The sequence below is a fragment of the Macaca thibetana genome, chromosome 6 (genome assembly GCF_024542745.1).
Source record: "Macaca thibetana thibetana isolate TM-01 chromosome 6, ASM2454274v1, whole genome shotgun sequence".
Lineage (NCBI taxonomy): Eukaryota > Metazoa > Chordata > Mammalia > Primates > Cercopithecidae > Macaca > Macaca thibetana.
Window position 1 is genome coordinate 9,080,703 of NC_065583.1, and position 17,801 is coordinate 9,098,503.

Consider the following 17,801-nt stretch of genomic DNA (forward strand, 5'->3'; position numbering starts at 1 on the left):
ACAGCCCTGGCCCAAATCCCATGGCTTTTTTGTTTTTGTTTTTTTGAGATGGAGTCTTGCTCTGTCACCCAGGCTGGAGTGCAGTGGCGTGATCTCGGCTCACTGCAACATCCGCCTCCTGGGTTCAAGCGATTCTCCTGCCTCAGCCTCCCGTGTAGCTGGGACTATAGGCGCCCGCCATCACACCTGGCTAATTTTTGTATTTTTAGTAGAGACAGGGTTTCACCATATTGGCCAGGCTGGTTTTGAACTCCTGACCTTGTGATCCACCCGCCTTAGCCTCCTGAAGTGCTGGGATTATAGGCGTGAGCCACCACACCTGGTCAATCCCATGGCTTTTTAAATTTTTTCTTGAGTTAGGGTCTTGCTCTGTCTCCCAGGCTGAGTACAGTGGCATGATCACAGCTCACTGCAGCCTCAAACTCCGGGGCTCAAGTGATTCTCCCACTTCAGCCTCCCAAGTAGCTAGGACTACAGGTGTGTGCCACCACACCTGGCTCTTTTTTTTTTTTTTTTGTAGAGTCAGGGTTGCTGGGGCTGGTCTTGAACTCCTGGGCTCAAGCAATCCACCCACCTCAGCTTCCCAAAGTGCTGGGATTACAGGCATGAGCCACCATGCCCAGCCCAACCTCCATGGTTAATCACAGGCTGCTCCAGCCCCGCCAAGTCTAGAGGGCAGCGTCTTTCCAGGAGTTAGTCAAGGAAACAGTGCCCGGACACGAAATGCATGGCAGAGATTTGGAGGGTGGGTGATGAGTGTCTGCCTGTGGTTAGGGAGGGGGAACTCTGCTCTGGCTGTGAGGGTCACCACTGCCCAGCCTTGCAAGTCTTTCTGGAAGGCAGGTCAACATAAGAACTGCTACCTGAGTGGCTGTGAAGTTTTCTTCATGGGCTCTGGATGAAAGCCTGTGCTTTGCTACTGATTTGTCTGAAAGCCTTGAGCAAGTCACTGTACCTCCCAGAGCTGCAGTTTTGTCATCTGTAAATGGCACGTGACCTTAGACCCCTGTCTCAGGCTGCTGGCAGGGGCAATGAGAGCCTAGAAAAATCCCAGCAGAAGTCCTGGCACATAGTAGATGCTGAATAAACAACATTCCCTTCCCTTCCCCATGGGAAATAACACGTCCAACCGCTGGATAAGCCCTGCCCTCTCACCTCCATCTCTTTCTTGCTTTTTATTTCTACATCACAGTTTGAGAGGTGGTGAAAAAGAGCACAGGCTTGGAGTCAGACTTGGGTTTAAATTCTGGTTTTGCTTATTTATTAGCTGTGTGATCTTGAGGTCCATACTTAACTTCTCTTCCCCCCCCAGCCCCCAACAACCTAGAAAAGTAGGAAAAGTCATCTCTACACTGCAAGGTTGTTGTGAGGATGGCACAGAGCAAACCCATCAGACACACAGTGTGTGGCATGTAGTAGGTGCTCATTAAACGCTTGATCTCCTCCTCTAACCACCTTATTTAGTTCCTTTGACTAGGAAAGGTTTGTTCCTGGGTCAGAGATGCCTACCTGTGGCAGCTGGGAAAATACGTTCGGAAACATTTCTCCCGTGGAGGGCTCATAACCTTGGCCAGCAGAGGCCTCTTGAAAACCCTGCGGTCGCTTCCACTTGGTGTCCAAGGACAGAGGCCTATTTTTAAGCCATCCCAGCAGGTGTCCTAAATGCGCCTTGTGCCACCCCCTGAATGATCCTCACTCATCTCCCCAGCCTAGCCCTTCCTTTGATCTAAAAAGAGCCCAAGGAAATGGCAGTCACCGTCAGGAGGATGGCAGGAAGCAACAGCTCCCGATACTCTGGCCCCGAGACGCCGGCTTCCAGCCTGCCGGCGTTCCGCAGATGGCATGCTGGCTGAGGTTTTCGGCAGATTCCTCTCCACCAGGAAAGGGAATTGCCAAATGGAAGAATGGTCTATTCTGCCTCTTCCTTTGAACGTGAGGATTACACTGGAGTTTCACTGAGCCTCTGCTATGTACTAGGTACATGTCTTGGTTGATTGGATTTAATCTTTAGTAAAACTCTCCAGAGTGAGCTTTACCACCTTGATTTCCCAGATGAGGAAACTGAGGGTCTGAGAGGAGCAGGCTCATGCGCTTTCTTCCATCCCACCCCTACTTCAAGGCAACTGCCATAACCTTTGTGTTGGCGGGGTGTGGGGAATGGTTCATGAATCTTGTTAGAAGCAATAAAATGTATAGAGGCTTTCCCCCCAGAAACACACCAGACACCATGCACAATCTGATATTCAACTTCAGAGGCTTCCTGGACCTGGACCTTCACAACATGTGTCCTTGGACTATAGATCTTGAGTGAGAAATCTCTGGTTCAAATGACATTTGCCCAAGTCCAAAATGTAAACCAGCGTTGTTGGCAGTAGGAAGCAACATGGCGCTCATGTGTGTTGGGGTGAGGGGGGTAGGCTGTGCTCTAGAGAGAAGAAAAGGCAAGGCTGGTAGTTAGCAAGGCTTCCTGCCATATCCAGAGGGGCCAAGATACCAGTCACCTTTGCCAACAAAGTTCCATTTTCCATTGATGGGTTTAAAAGTGGGCTAGAAAAAAACATAACCAGGCTGGGTACGGAGGCTCATGCCTGTAATCTTAGCACTTTGGAAGGCCGAGGTGAACAGATCACCTGAGGTCAGGAGTTCGAGACCAGCCTGGCCAACATGGTGAAACCCTGCCTCTGCTAAAGATACAAACATTAGCCAGGCGTAGTGGCGGGCACCTATAATCCCAGCTACTAGGGGGGCTGAGGCAGGAGAATCACTTGAACCCAGGAGGCGGAGGTTGCAGTGAGCTGAGATCATGCCACTGCACTCTAGCCTGGGTGACAGAGGGAGACTCCATCTCAAAAAAAATAAATAAATAAATAAAAAGAAAAGAAAAAAACATAACTAACCCTTCCTCACCTCTGCCAAATGGGGCAGTGACAGGCACTCAGGAGACAGACACTAGCTTACTGGGACTTTGTTCCCTTTTTCAGAGGCCTGGTTGGCCAGCATCCCCAAGGGAAAAGGGCCAGCCCGCGCTGGAAACTGCCACTCTGCTCTCTTTGCTTTGCAAACAAAACCCCGTCAACAGCTGCAAGGACATCCCAGAGAGAGGCCAGAGGTCGTGATGCTGCTTGTGGGGAGAAAAGCCCACTCCATCCAGGCCTAAGTGGCAGACCTCTCAGCTTGAGTGGGCTCTGATGCGAGAGTTCCCAGGGGGTGAGGTCATCCCGACGCCCCCTCAAAGCATGCTTAGCAGGGGCTGGGATTCCCAAGCTGACTCCGACCCTCTGCCGGGCCCCTTGATTGAGGCCTCTTCTTGATAAAGGGACCCAGGAAACTCCAACTTCAGAGGCGCTAGCTCCCAGGGCTAGGGCCCCACTACAGTGAGAGGTGGGGGGAATGTGCCCTCATTCCTTCTCGAGTACATCACTTCCTCCTTCATCTGACATTTACAGAGCATCTGCTCTGGGCCAGGGCCCGCGCTGGCTGCTGGGTACATGCACTGACAAGTCACATACTGTCCCTGCCCCCTCGAGCTGAGACCAGCCGCAAGGATGGACATAAGCAGACCCCATGGCTGCACAGGGTGGTGGCCAGGGAGGGCTGGGGCAGTGGCGACAGCTTCTCAGGGGAACTGAGAAGCTGCAGAATGAGGAAGCAGGGCTGGGAGGATGATAAAGGATGGGGAAGTGTGTTTCAGGCAGAGGGAACAGCACCCGCAAAGGCCTGGAGATGAGAATCAGCTGAGAGCACTGGGGAACTGCAAGAAGTACGGGCCAGAAGGGAGAGGGGAGAGGAGTGGGAGTCAGGGGCAGTATCACAAAGGGTCTTAAAGGCCATGCAGGGAGGTTGAAGTCCTCCAGAAGGTTCTGGGGGCTGCTGAAGGGTTTGGATCAGGGAAGCAACCCCTGTGGATCCACCTCTCTGAAAAATGAGATTGAAACCCTGGGCCTTCCTTTCTTCCCTGCCAGTCAAAGTGACCCAGCATGGCAGGCGTGAGAAAACAGTCCAGGTTTTGAACGTCTCTTCCAACGGTTGACGCGGTCCTGCCCCTCAGCGCCTGCTTCTCCTCCTGGCAGCCCCTGGCAGCTGCCCAGTGATAAGCTGGCTGAGGTTGCCAGGCCTGCCGTTTCTCCTTCTCTTTGCCTTGAGGACAGCCACTCCCCCAGCCTGGGTGGTGCCCAGAAGCCTGACTGCTCCCAACTTCAGCCCCAGGAGAGCACCTGCAAGGCCTGAAAGGCAGCATTTTTGGAGCAATAGACCCATTGGCCCAAGTTCCCCTGGAGCAATGCTGTTCTTGCTCCTGGACTGAGGAAATGTTCTTTACAACCCCAACAGCTGGGCAAAATGCTTGCTGGCCCCAAGGTCTCTCACATCCTGACCTGCAAGAAGAAAGCTAGACTACGTACAAGTAGCTTAATCCACCTTCTGGCACAGAGGGTGAGCAATGCCCTGGCTTCATCTCAGGCAGGAAGCTGTGGTTGGGGGTGCGGCAGGGATGGTGGTGGATGTCATCAATCAGCTTGTTTTGAGCTGCTCAAAGACCACAGTTTGGCGGAACTTGGGACGAACAATAAGCAAAGTATCTAAAAAAGGAAGAAAGTGACGATTACAGCAGGGGGATGGAGCCCCAGGGCTGAGTGTCCCTGAGGCCGGAAAAAGAATTGGGGGTAGGGCCTGATGGGAGAGGCAGACCTCCCAGGGGACAATGGCCCCCCCACCCATAGGACCTTGCAGGAACCTCCTGACAGTGCTGGAGGAGGTGATGGCTACCAGACCCCCTCCCAGGGAGGAGGACGGCTCAGAGAGGTTGGGTGAGCTGCCCATGACCAGGAATTGTGGCATGGGTGTTTGAACTCATACCAGCCTGGCTCCCAAGGCTATGACAAAGATGCTGTGGCTCCTGCCGGCAAAGTGCAGAAGTCATCCCTGCAGGGGAGGAGGACAGCATAGTGCTTGACACAAGGTAGGTCAGCTAATGTCATCTTCCCAGCCATGCTCGGCTCTGAGGCCCCCCAGGGAGTGACTCTGATGAGTGTCTCGTCCTTCTCTGAAGATGCAGCCTTCTCTTCTCTCTCCTGCTCACCCACCATGCAGGGCTTCCCCCAGATGCCTGAAGGGCTCTTGAGAGCAGGTGAGCGTGGACTGGGGATGCCTGCGGGCAGCCCGCATGGCCTTCTGTCCCTTCCCCAAGAGGTAAAGGGCTACGTGCTTGGAAGGCATGCTCTGCAGCCTGTAGGGTCCAGCCCTACGGGGCTTAGTGGGTGCTCTCCCCGTGTGCGGAGACGAGAGACTGTAATAAATAAAGACACAAGACAAAGATATAAAGAGAAAACAGCTGGGCCTGGGAGACCGGTAGTGGCCCCGAACGGCTGGGCGCGCTGATATTTATTGATTGCATACAAGACCAGGGGGCAGGGTAAGGAGGGTGAATCTTCTAAGTGATTGACAAGGTGAAGCAAGTCATGTGATCACTGGACAGGGGGCCCTTCTTAGGTAGCTGAAGCAGAGAGAGAAGGCAGCATACCTCAGTGTTTTCTTCTATGCACTTATAAGAAATATCAAAGACTTCAAGACTTTCACTATTCCTTCTACCACTCTCTACTACGGACTTCAAAGAGGAACCAGGACTATGGGAGGAACATGAAAGTGGAAGAGGAGCATGACCATTGAAGCACAGCACCACAGGGAGGGGTTTAGGCCTCCAGATGACTGCGGGCAGGCCTGGATAATATCCAGCCTTCCACAAGAAGCTGGTGGAGCAGAGTGTTCCCGGACTCCTCCAAGGAAAGGAGACTCCCTTTTGCGGTCTGCTAAGTAACAGGTGCCTTCCCAGGCACTGGTGTTACTGCTTGACCAAGGAGCCCTCAAGCGGCCCTAATGTGGGTGTGACAGAAGGCTCACCTCTTGCCTTCTAGGTCACTTCTCACAATGTCCCTTCAATATCTGACCCTATACCCGCCGGTTATTCTTAGGTTATATTAGTAATGCAACAAACAGTAATATTAAAAGCTAATGATTAATAATGTTTATAATGATTGATAATTGTCCATGATCATCTCTATATCTAATTTGTATTATGACTATTCTTATTCTAACTAGTTTCTTTATTGTACTGAAACAGTTTGTGCCTTCAGTCTCTTGCCTCGGCACCTGGGTAATCCTCCGCCCACAGGAGCCCTGATTAGAATCTCCATCCCATGTGTCCTAAGTTCTGGTGATCTGACAGTCCTTGGTTCACTGGGCCTCTCTATAGCCCTATGAGCCCATTTCACAACAGGGACTTTAGGCCCAGAGAAGGTAAGGGGCTGGCACAAGTTCATGAGGCAGATAAGCAGCAGGGTGAGGATTCGACTCAGGTCTGAATCCAAAGCCCATGCATGCTGTCGGTCATCGTGCAGAATTGCTTCCCCAGCCAACCAGTCATCTGTCATGGGGATGTGAGGTGCTGACTCAAATAGTCTATAGCAGGATTATTTGGTCCTACCGCTCAGATCAATTTTGGGAGCACAGATCCCTTGCCTCCAAGGAAAAAAGGTAATGGCCACTTACAGAGTTCCCAGCTTGTGCTGGGTTTGGACTTCTCCTAGAATCTCCTATTTATTCCTCATCACAGCCCCATTAGGGAGGGAGGGACTGTCATTATCCCCATCCTAAAGATGAGGACGTGGCGGTTGTTAGATACGAGTTTTAAATTTCTTTTCAAAGAATTAATATGTCAGTATGTTCAATTCTTTGCCTTCTACTTTTAAACTTCCTCGTAAAGCAACCTTTTTAGATTATCTACTCCACCCTAACTCATTCCGATCACCTGCTCCCCCTAACTCATTCTGATCACCTGCTCCACCCTAACTCGTTCAGATTACCTGCTACCTGCTCTGCCCTGACTCCTGCCAAAACACTCACCCCTTCATTCTCTTTAAATTAGCCAATCGGAATTAGTTTAACCTGCAGGGTCTAATCCTAGCCAATAGGGGAAAGACACAGCAGCAGAGGCCACGTGCGTCAGGGATAAGAACCCCTTCCCCTTGTCCAAGCGTGCGCTCATCATTGCTCCATCTGTAAGGGCATATCCTTCTATGAAGTAACTTGCCTTGCTGAGAATTAAAAAGAAAATTTTATATTTGAGTGCTATTCCTTTTGTGGCACCGAAACTTTATATACAACAATTTGGGGGCTCACCCATGATTACATTCCCCTCCAGGGGTGGTCTTTGGTTCTCGTGAGGAGGTGCACCCCGTCCTATTGTGGCAGCCTCAAGGGTGAGAAATCAAGACCCACCCAGTGTGAGGAATAACCCGAGCTCTCAGTAGGTGGGAAAAAAAAAGCCAAAAAATTGGCCAGCAACCTAGCTTAAAGGATCCTCACATACTGCGGTGATGACTCTGTGCATAGACCAAGGAAGGAGAAGCGGTGGAAGCTGGTAAAGTACTTCCTTGGTGGTCACATTCTAGAGGGCGAAATGTGTGTGTGCGTGAGTGATCACCAACCACGTTGCTTGTGGTGTTATTTGTGTGGATGGTGACATGTCCTACTGCTGGACGGAGAGAGTGGGTCCTCTTCGCGGTTCCATAGCTACCTCATATGGCTTGGGGCGGATCCTGCCACAGGATTTATACCAGCACACCAACACAAAGAGGAGCTTAATTCTCCCTTGGGGAGCAGCCAGAGAGGACAGCACGAGTGGGAAGTGTGCAAAGGACCTTCAGAGGGGGAAAGAGGGGAAACAGGTCAACCTTCCAGGACAAGCAAGGCAAGACAGCCCCTGGTTTGAGGGGCTGAGCCTTCTGGGACAGGCAAGGTGAGACATCCCTGGTTTGAGGGGTTGAGCCTTCTGCTAATTTCAAGGGTTGAACCTCACACAAACCCCCACTTTCTTCTTGGGGGAAGAAAGAGTAGCTCCACTCCCGCCGGTCCCTCCCCTAGGTGAAGAGGGAGAGGGGAGAACAGCAGCCTAAGCGGCTGGCAGAGGCAAGGAAAGACCAGCAGAGAGAGAGAGGAGAGGGAAAGAGAGAGAGGAAGAGACAGACAAAAAGGGAGTCAGAGAGACACAGTCAAAGAGAAAGGGAGAGATATACAAGTAGTCAAGAAAAAAAATAACGTACCCTAGTCCTTTAAAAGCCAAGGTACATTTAGAACCTATAATTGATAATTAAAGGTCTTCTCCGTGACCCTATAACAATCCATGGTACCACTTTGTTGTCTGTGTAAACAAGAGCATAGCCCAAAAGCACTGAGGCCACTGACAACCCGTAGCCTTCTATCAAAAATCCTTAACCCAGTACCCTGCGGATGGCCCAAATACATTCAATCTGTAGTGGCAACAGCTTTGCTAACAGAAAAAAGTAGAAAAATAACTTTTAGAGGAAACCTCATTGTGAGCACACCTCACCAGTTCAGAACTATCCTAAGTCAAAAAAAAAAAATAGTTTACTAACTCAAAAATCTTAAAGTATGGGGCTATTCTGTTAGATGATTTAACATTAACCACTGATAATTCCCTTAACCCAGCAGGTTTCCTAACAGGGGATCTAAATCTTAATTACCATACAAAGGTCTGACCAGACCTAGGAGGAGCTCCCTTCAGGACTGGGCATAGATGGCTCCTCCCAGGTGATGAGGGAAAAAGACACAATAGGTATTCAGTAATTGATAAGGAAACTGTTGTCAAAGCAGAGTTAGGAAAATTGCCTGATAATTGGTCTGCTCAAAGTGTGAGCTGTTTCCACTCAGCCAAGTCTTAAAGTACTTACAGAACCAGGAAGGAACCCTCTATACCAATTCTAAGTTAATTTGGACTAAACGAGGTATTATTAACAGCAAAAGATAGTTGAAATCCCAAACTTATACAGTTTTCAACAAAAGTAAAGTTTGCCAAAAGTTGACAGTGCAACATGTATTATCCTAACTTCTAATCTTATGGCTTTAGGTAGTCTAGTCCACAGACACGAAGGAAGTTCGCTTTGGGAAAGAATGGTTATCATCTCTAGGGAAAAAAAAAAAAAAGTCGGGGAGAATTTATATAAAAAGAATGTTATATGGTAAATTCTTATCCTAAAATAACTGGTTGTTTAAAGAAAGAGATGTTTGCAATAAGTCAGAAAGTTGAGGCATGTTGAAGAATTGTCTATGAAAGTCGTGAAAGAAAAAGTGTATTATAAAAAGGAATTTATGCAAGAAATGTTGTATAATTTAAAAGTAATTAAGCCTCCTGAATGTAAAACTATTGAAAAAAGTTTATGTGCAAGGTGTATAAGGAAAGTAAAATAGACTTTTAGTAAAAGGATTATAAAGAGGCCTAAGAATGGATTTTTACCTACATTAAAAGGTTAAAAATTTTTTTTATTTTGAAGGTTTAAGCAAGTTTTAAAATGTTAATTATAAAGGAAATTCTGTGTGTAAACATACTGGCTAAAGTTAAAAGGGTATCCAGTTTTTCTGTGAACTGGACATTAAAATAACACAATGGGTTTTTCTTTTTCTTTTTTTTTTTTTTGAGATGGAGTCTCGCTCTGTCGCCCAGGCTGGAGTGCAGTGGCCGGATCTCAGCTCACTGCAAGCTCCGCCTCCCGGGTTCACGCCATTCTCCTGCCTCAGCCTCCCGAGTAGCTGGGACTACAGGCGCCCACCACCTCGCCCGGCTAGTTTTTTGTATTTTTTTAGTAGAGACGGGGTTTCACCGTGTTAGCCAGGATGGTCTCGATCTCCCGACCTCGTGATCCGCCCGTCTCGGCCTCCCAAAGTGCACAATGGGTTTTTCTTAAAGCACGAACCTGCTCTTTAACAAGAATTGTAAAAGGTTAAGAGTCTATAAAAATCTTGCCTCATGGTCAGACATTAAAAATTAAATATGTCTACAAAGTTTTATTAAAACTAAGTTTAACATTGATATACTAATATAAAGATGAAATTTAGCTTATCCTGGTATAAAAATCATAGGAAGCATTGTCAAATATAAAATGGTGTTTGGATTTCTTCAGTATAAAAACTAATAAAAATAGGTGCTGAAGGAAATTTCTCAGAAGGCACCAGGCACTATAAAGTCCACTGCTGTCTCCAAATTTAAAACAAAAGGTCAATTTCTTAGAAATGATATACTTGGTTTATCTTCCACTCTCCTTTCCCTCAAAACTAAGTCTTTTAGCACTTGTACCACCCCTAGAATTTCCGGTAAACCAGCACCAACCTGAAGATCACGTTCTCATCAAAGGGTGGAAAGAAGGAAAACTCAAGCCAGCCTGGGAAGGACCCTACCTTGTGCTGCTTGCCACCAAGACTGCTGTTCGTACAGTGAAAAAGGGACGGACTCATCACACCCGAGTCAAGAAAGCGCCACCCCCTCCAGAGTCGTGGACCATAGTCCCAGGAGAAAACCCTACCAGACTAAAGCTAAACTCTTTCATCTATCACTTTCTTCTTCCTCACTCTATTGCTGACCATCTAGTTATTAACATAACCGAGTCAATTTTGCCTCAAACTATTGCATTTAATGCTTGCCTTGTTATACCCTGTGGGGACTTGCCAAGTCAAAGACAGCTCTCTACTTCAGAAAAGTGCCGCTGTCCCTCCTGACTTTCTTCAGACTAGGCATTAGTAAATTGGGACCATTTAATCTGGGGAGATTTCGATAAAGACCCCAGTGTCAACCAGGAGGCTTGCCACCTGATGTAGAGCTTTTATGCCACAGTTGGTCCAATGTTCCGTGGACCACTAAAGAACAAGGATGGACTGCCCCAACCGGTTTTTGTAATTTCCTAAAAACCATACATTCATTTTACTAGAGGACCATAGAAGTTAAAGACTTAAACTTTGGCAATTAAGACAGAATACCGAGATGCAAATGCCTGGTTGGAATGGATTAAATATTCTATCCACACGTTAAACAAAAGCAATTGTTATGCTTGTGTACATGGCAGGCCAGAGGCCCAGATTGTCCCCTTTCCACTAAGGTGGTCCTCTAGTCGACCAGGCATGGACTGCATGGTAGCTCTTTTCCAGGATTCTACAGCCTGGAGTAATAAGTCGTGCCAAGCTCTTTCTGCTATATCCCAAAGTTCGGAACCCTGCAGGTCAGCCCCCGAGGGTCATCCAGCTTCCGTCTCCCAATAAGTTCACTTCGTGTCTCTCATGACAGAGAGGAAACTTAGCCTTCCTTGGAGACCTGAAGGGATGCAGTGAGCTTAAGAACTTTCAAGAGCTTACCAATAAGTCAGCCTTTCTTGTTCATCCCTGAGTGGATGGATGGTGGTATTGTGGTGGACCTTTACTGGACACTCTGCCGAATAACTGGAGTGGCACTTGTGCTTTAGTCCAATTGGCTACCCCTTTCACCCTGGTATTTCATCAACCAGTGGGAGGAAAAACAAGACATCATAAAGCAAGAGAAGCCCTTATGGGTCTTTTGACACTCACATCTATTTAAAAGCAACTGGAGTCCCACGGGAAATACCAGATCAATTTAAAGCCCGAAATAAAATAGCTGCAGGATTTGAGTCAATATTTTGGTAGGTGACAGTTAATAAAAATGTAGATTGGATAAACTACATATATTACAACCAACAGCGATGTATTAACTACACTAAAGATGCTGTTAAAGGAATAGCTGAACAATTAGGGACTACTAGCCAGATGGCTTAGGAAAATAGGATAGCCTTAGACATGATATTAGCAGAAAGAGGAAGAGTCTGCGTCATGATTAGAACTCAATGTTGCACCTTCATCCCAAATAACACCGCCCCGATGGAAGTATAACAAAGGCATTGCAAGGTCTGACTGCTCTATCCAATGAGTTAGCCAGCAACTCGGGTAAATGACCTCTTTATAGGATGGCTAAAAAAGTAATTCGGTAAATGGAAAGGAATAATACCCTCAATGCTTATTTCCCTCACAGCCATAATAGGTGTACTTATTTTTGTCAGGTGCTATGTCATACCATGCATCCGTAAGTTGATACAGAGGCTCATAAAAACGGCACTTACGAAAACCTCACTTAACTATCCTCCACCTTATCCAGAGAAGCTGCTGCTTTTGGAAAATCAAGCAAAACAACTAAGCCAAGACATGTTTAAAAAAAATAGTTTGCAAAGAAAGCTGTAAGGAAATACAAGGGGAGGGGTTGTCAGATATGAGTTCTAAATTTCTTTTCAAATAATTAATATGTCAGTATGTTCAATTCTTTGCCTTCTACTTTTAAACTTCCTCGTAAAGCAAACTTTTTCGATTACCTACTCCACCCTGACTCATTCCGATCACCTGCTACCTGCTCTGCCCTGACTCCCGCCAAAGCACTCACCCTGTCATTCTCTTTAAATTAGCCAATCAGAATTAGTTTGGCCTGTGCGGTCGAACCCTAGCCAATAGGGGAACGACAGAGCAGCAGGGGCCACGTGCATCAGGGATAGAAACCCCTTCCCCTCCCTTGTCCAAGTGTGCACTCACCATTGCTCCATCTGTAAGTGCACACCCTTCTATAGAAGTAACTTGCCTTGCTGAGAATTAAAAAGAAAATTTTATATTTGAGTGCTATTCCTTTTGCAGCACTGAAACTTTATATGTAACAGCTCAGGGAGGAACAGACCTACCCACAATCATACAGCTTAGAGACAGTGGAACTGAGATTCAAACTTGGGACTGCCTCCAAACCAACGCCCTTTCTACCACCTTTCTTGAGATTCCAGCGAAAGACCCCATTTGTAATCACCTGGTGACCTTGTGCCAGGTTCTGGTCCTCAGTATCCCCATATGCCACATGGGAGCTGGAATGGGGATTTGGAGTACCCTCTGGTCCTGGGAACAGAGCCTCTGAGTGACCTATCTGCAGGGCTGAAGTTCTTGCAGAGACATGGAAATTCCACTCTGCCATCTCCCGCTCTTGAATGGCCCAAACTTTAAGGGAAGTGAAGCTTTTCTGAGATGTGGAGATCTGCTTGTTTGGACTGGAAAGTTACCAGGCAGACCTGGCCATGGAGACATGAGTACAGTGCTGACCCATCTCATAAATCCATCATCCTTGTAGCAGAAGGAAAGAAAACACATGCCTGAGGGATGCAATTGTGATATAAACAATGTGTAATGTTGAGGTTGTAAACAAAGTACACTGTTTAATAGCTGTGGGCATTCTGCCAAGTGCCAATACTGCCCAAGACACCTCCACCCCACCAATTTCCCCAAATGGCTTATTCATTAAAGAACTTTCCCCTCTGCCTAGAAGTGAGGCAAGAGGCCAGCTCTGGGTGGCCCTGAGTCCTGGTAATAAGAAAATGAAAGAAGGGATGAGTGGGCTGGGTCTGTGGTCCTGGGATGGCTGTCCCAAACTCTGCTCAGAAACACCTGCCGCTGTCTGAAAGTTCTGAGGCTGGGTGGACACAGGGAGGTATGAGAACTGAGCTGAGGCAGGTGGCGTCACTGTCCTGTGCCTTATATGTCCTGATCTATAAAGTGGTTCTAAACCCTCCTAGAACTGAAAGGGGGACTGTCTAAGTGAGATGTGAAGGGTGCCAGGCAGGAGTGGTGGCTCACACCTGTAATCCCAGCACTTCAGGAGGCCGAGGCGGGTGGATCACCTGAGGTCAGGAGTTCAAGGCCAGCCTGACCAACATGGTGAAACCCCATCTCTATTAAAAATACAAAATTTAGCCGGGTGTGGTGGCGGATGCCTGCAGTCTCAGCTACTCGGGAGGCTGAGGCAGAAGAATTGCTTGAATCCGGTAGGCAAAGGTTGCAGCGAGCCAAGGTTGCGCCACTGCACTCCAGCCTGGGCAACAGAGCAAGACTGTCTAAAAAAAAAAAAAAGGCCGGGCGCGGTGGCTCAAGCCTGTAATCCCAGCACTTTGGGAGGCTGAGGCGGGTGGATCACGAGGTCAGGAGATCGAGACTATCCTGGCTAACATGGTGAAACCCCGTCTCTACTAAAAATACAAAAAACTAGCCGGGCGTGGTGGCGGGGGCCTGTAGTCTCAGCTACTTGGGAGGCTGAGGCGGGAGAATGGCGTGAACCCGGGAGGCGGAGCTTGCAGTGAGCCGAGATCACGCCACTGCACTCCAGCCTGGGAGACACAGTGAGACTCCGTCTCAAAAAAAAAAAAAAAAAAAAAAAGTGAAGGGCTCTGCAGGAGTTCAGCAGATGGGCGCTGGAAGGCATTGCCCGGAAGACCCCAGGGTCAAAAGGCATCTTCGTGGACAATTCATCTGAAATGCATTGGATACTCCAGGGCTTTTGCAAGAACCATGTCAAGTCCCAGCTGGGCTAATTACCTGTGTACTCCAGTGACAGGCATGCTCTCCCCGTTTTCCAGTTCCAGACAGTTCCCACAGTTAGACAGTTCCTCCTCTGGCTGAACCAGAATCTGCTCTCCTGTGATGTCTACACACTGGTCATGTCTGCACTGGGTCCACCGTGCCCTTCCCCTTCAGGTCTGCAGCTCTCAGGTCACCACGGCCCTCCCAGACTATGCTGCTGGAGAGTCTTTTCTTCCCCGGGGATGGCATGGCCTTTGCTGCCCAGAAAGCCCTCAGGGCATCACTCTCCCCTGACCTGCCTTGGCAGGGAATTGGAGATCCACACACCAGACCTTGGGGGCTACCTGCTGGGAATCTCCATGGTGAACCCACAGGCTGCCTGGAGAGGGCCCCCACCCATGCCTAGAGGTATGACGTGAGACAAAACTAAAAGAACTAGGTGAGCAATTAAAAATGAACCTGCCAAGATTTCTAAATGCTTACAGATTTCTGCCAAATACGATGAGGGCTTCCAGTGCAAATGGGAAATGGCCCCTATGGGAACCCTCCACCCTGACCCAACACTCCCGTCCACACTGACGTTCCTTCCCTGTAGCTGGAATCATGTGGGACTGCTTGAGCTGTGCTCCCTGGGAAAGTTACCTTCCCTCTCTGTGCCTATGTTCTCCCAAGAGTTGGGGCAATAATAATAGGAGCCATCTTACAGGGCTTGTCCTGATAGGCATGGATGTGCCTGCTGAGAACATGTCTGGCACAGACGGGCTACGTGATACAAGTTAGTGGTTATTCTTTTGTGTCTGTCTCCCTTAAGAGCACCCAATCCTAAGCTCAGTGTGGAGCAGCGGCTCCTCTCCCAGTGAATACATAATCCTAGCAGGTGCTACGTGTGAGCACTTAGTATCTGCTGGACACTTGGCATGCCTGAGAGGTAACATCATTCTCCCCTTTCCGTAGAAGAGGAAACCGAGGCTTAGAGAGGTTAAAAAGGGGCAAGGCCCAGACTCAGACCCGAGAAGGAAGGACCCCAGCCCGTGCAGTTACTCTGCTGCTGCTGGGGGCACAGCATGGGGACAGGATGCTTCTCACCTGCAGGACAGATGCGGGCCTGGATGACAAAGGGCTCTCACCCTCACCTGGGCCCTTGCTCACTGACTGCTGGGGGCTGCCTGGAGGTCCAGGGTGGGGGAAGGGCCTGCGAGCACCCTGGGCCCAGGGAAGGTATTGGGAGCACTGTGATGCTTGCCACTGGGGGCTGGGGGTGGCAGCATGGGCCAGTTTTTACCAGGCAGATGAGTCAGGAGCCTGAGTCCTAGTTGCGCAGGAAGAAGGAGCACAGAACGCAGCTCACCCCTTCTCCTCTCGGGCAAGATTTCCAGAGTCTGCAGGCCTGGGCTGAGGTGGGTGGGGGCAGGCGGCTTTTCTAGGTGCAGCTTCATTTTGGCTGCTGGGGACAGAAGTAATTCATCTTCAGAGGGCAAAGGGGGTGCACCTGCAAGAAGGGTGGGGCTCAGGTGCTCAGGATGAGGACAAGGGGCAGCAGCAAATCAGCAAGAGGAGCCCCAAGGGACCCCAGGGTGCAGTGCCCCGTGGGATGGGGGGAAGGGGTGTGGAGCCCAGCATGCCTGCGATCCAATTCGCTCTGCCACTTCCTGGCCACCTGGGCTGGGCAGGTCTCACTACCCCTCTGAGCCTCAGTTTCCCCTTCTGTGACATGAGAAGACTGCCTCGCAAGGCTCTCATGATGGTTTCAATGGGATGGGATAAAGGGCCCAGTGCGGGGCAGGTGTGCACGAGCTTGGACCACCCCACAACGCTGCCCAGGTGAGCGTGTGCTACCTGCCAGGCTGCGACCTGGCGCCCTCCCTCTTCCCTCTCTGCTTTAAGCTCTAACCACACACCTGGCTTCTGGGCTTCTATTTTAAGCCCTCAGAGAGCACCATAAGTACAGAAAGCCCTTTGGTCCAAAAGAGAGGCAGAGCTGACTCTTCTCCATGGGGGAGATTAAACAGCCTGTGCTGAGCGGCCCTTGAGGTCCAGCCCAGGGAAAATGCTACGCCCCTGCTGGCAAACACAGCACATTATCCCGGTTGGGAGTGTGCTAGCTGAGAAATCCAAGCCTCCTGACTGCAGCCCGGCCTATAAGAAGCCTCCACCTATCCCCCGCCTGCCCCTGCCTCCAGCCTTTCCCACTGCTGTGACCTCACATCCCATCCCCATTTACACTAGAGTCCTCAGAACTCCACAGCTCCCCCGACCTGTGCTGCTCCCCCTCCCTCAGGCCTTTGCACATGGTGCCCTGAACAGCCTTTCTCACTCCCTTCTCCTAGCTGATGTCTCTTCTTTCCGGTGTGAGCTAGACAGAGTGCGCCTCCTCCCGGAAGCCTCCCCTGCATCATCTTCTGGGCTGTCAACTCCCTGAGCTCCCCCGACACCATGTACTTTAACTGCTGTGCCCTTGTTGGTCTCTCCTGCTAGAACTTGAGTCCCTAAACCCAGGCTGTGTTCCCCTGCCCAGCATGGAGCCTGGCCTTGAGGTTTGGTGAACACAGGAGAACTGTAAATGCAACCCACCAGGTAGATCCTTCTTAGCAGAAATCAGGTGTTCAGGAAACAGCCCAAGGAACCCTTGGGAACTGCTGTCAGTGGACAGGAAAGGGGTGCCTCCCCATCTTCAGCCCCTTGGTTTGAGGCTTGCGGTCACCTGGGGCAGGGTTTTCAAGGCAAGGAGTGAAGGGCACCTGTCAGCCACCCGCTGGAGTCCAGGGACTCCAGGAGCAGGCCCGAGGCCTCTCTTCCCAGAACCACGATGGCTACCATCCCGGGCATGTGCTGAACACTCACTTTCTCTATTCCACATAATTCCCACCCCTACCAACCATGAAGGAGCTACCCCTAGTCTCCCTGTGAGGACACTGAGGCACAGAGAGGTCACGCCATTGGGAATTGGCTGAGCTGAAATTTGAACCCAGGCAGCTTGACTGTAAGATGTGAGTCTAACACCATAACACCAGCCTTGCACTGCTGTAGGCCAGGGGCCTTCCAGCTCCCAACAGCTCCCGCTGTGACCCAGGGAAAGAAATGCATTTTACATGGCAACACACAAAACACACATACATCTCACACACACCCGCATGCGCAACTGAAAAGTTTATGAAGCAAAAATACTCTTACTACATAAATGCAGAAGATTTTTTAAATTCTATGTCATTAAAGATTTTTTTACAGCTGGTCACAACCCACGGTGGAGAGACCACATGGTCTGGTGGCCAGGCCTTGCTTGGAGCACTGGGTGCTGACTGTCCCTCTCTGAGTCACAGGGTAGCAGGACCTTGTGCTCTCTAGTGATGTAACCAACTGGGTGTCCCGTTCTGTTAGAGCATGTTGGCCCCTTCTACTAGGGCCAGCTCATGAGGGTAACAAGTGATTCTGATTCTACAGAATCACTGATAGAGGTGGTTCTTAATGACCTGGTAGAAGGGAGCAAGATGGGACAAGACAAGCAAGGTAAAGACCAACTGAACGTGAAGTGGTGACTGGGGAAGGAGGAGGAGAGGTAGAAAGAGGAAAGGCAA

At 49.5% G+C, this 17,801-nt stretch overlaps 2 protein-coding genes across 3 annotated transcripts in view; both read right to left on the reverse strand.

The window, feature by feature from the left end:
• ATP6V0E1 (ATPase H+ transporting V0 subunit e1) overlaps nt 1–1,322 on the reverse strand; it is a 380,972-nt gene extending 379,650 nt beyond the window's left edge. The window contains exon 1 of the mRNA XM_050793375.1: nt 1,313–1,322. The gene's annotated coding sequence lies outside the window, so the exon portion shown is untranslated. The remainder of the gene's footprint in view (nt 1–1,312) is intronic.
• The window catches only part of NEURL1B (neuralized E3 ubiquitin protein ligase 1B), a 51,434-nt gene that overhangs the window by 29,292 nt on the left and 4,341 nt on the right, over nt 1–17,801 (reverse strand). The gene's annotated exons all lie outside the window — the stretch shown is intronic.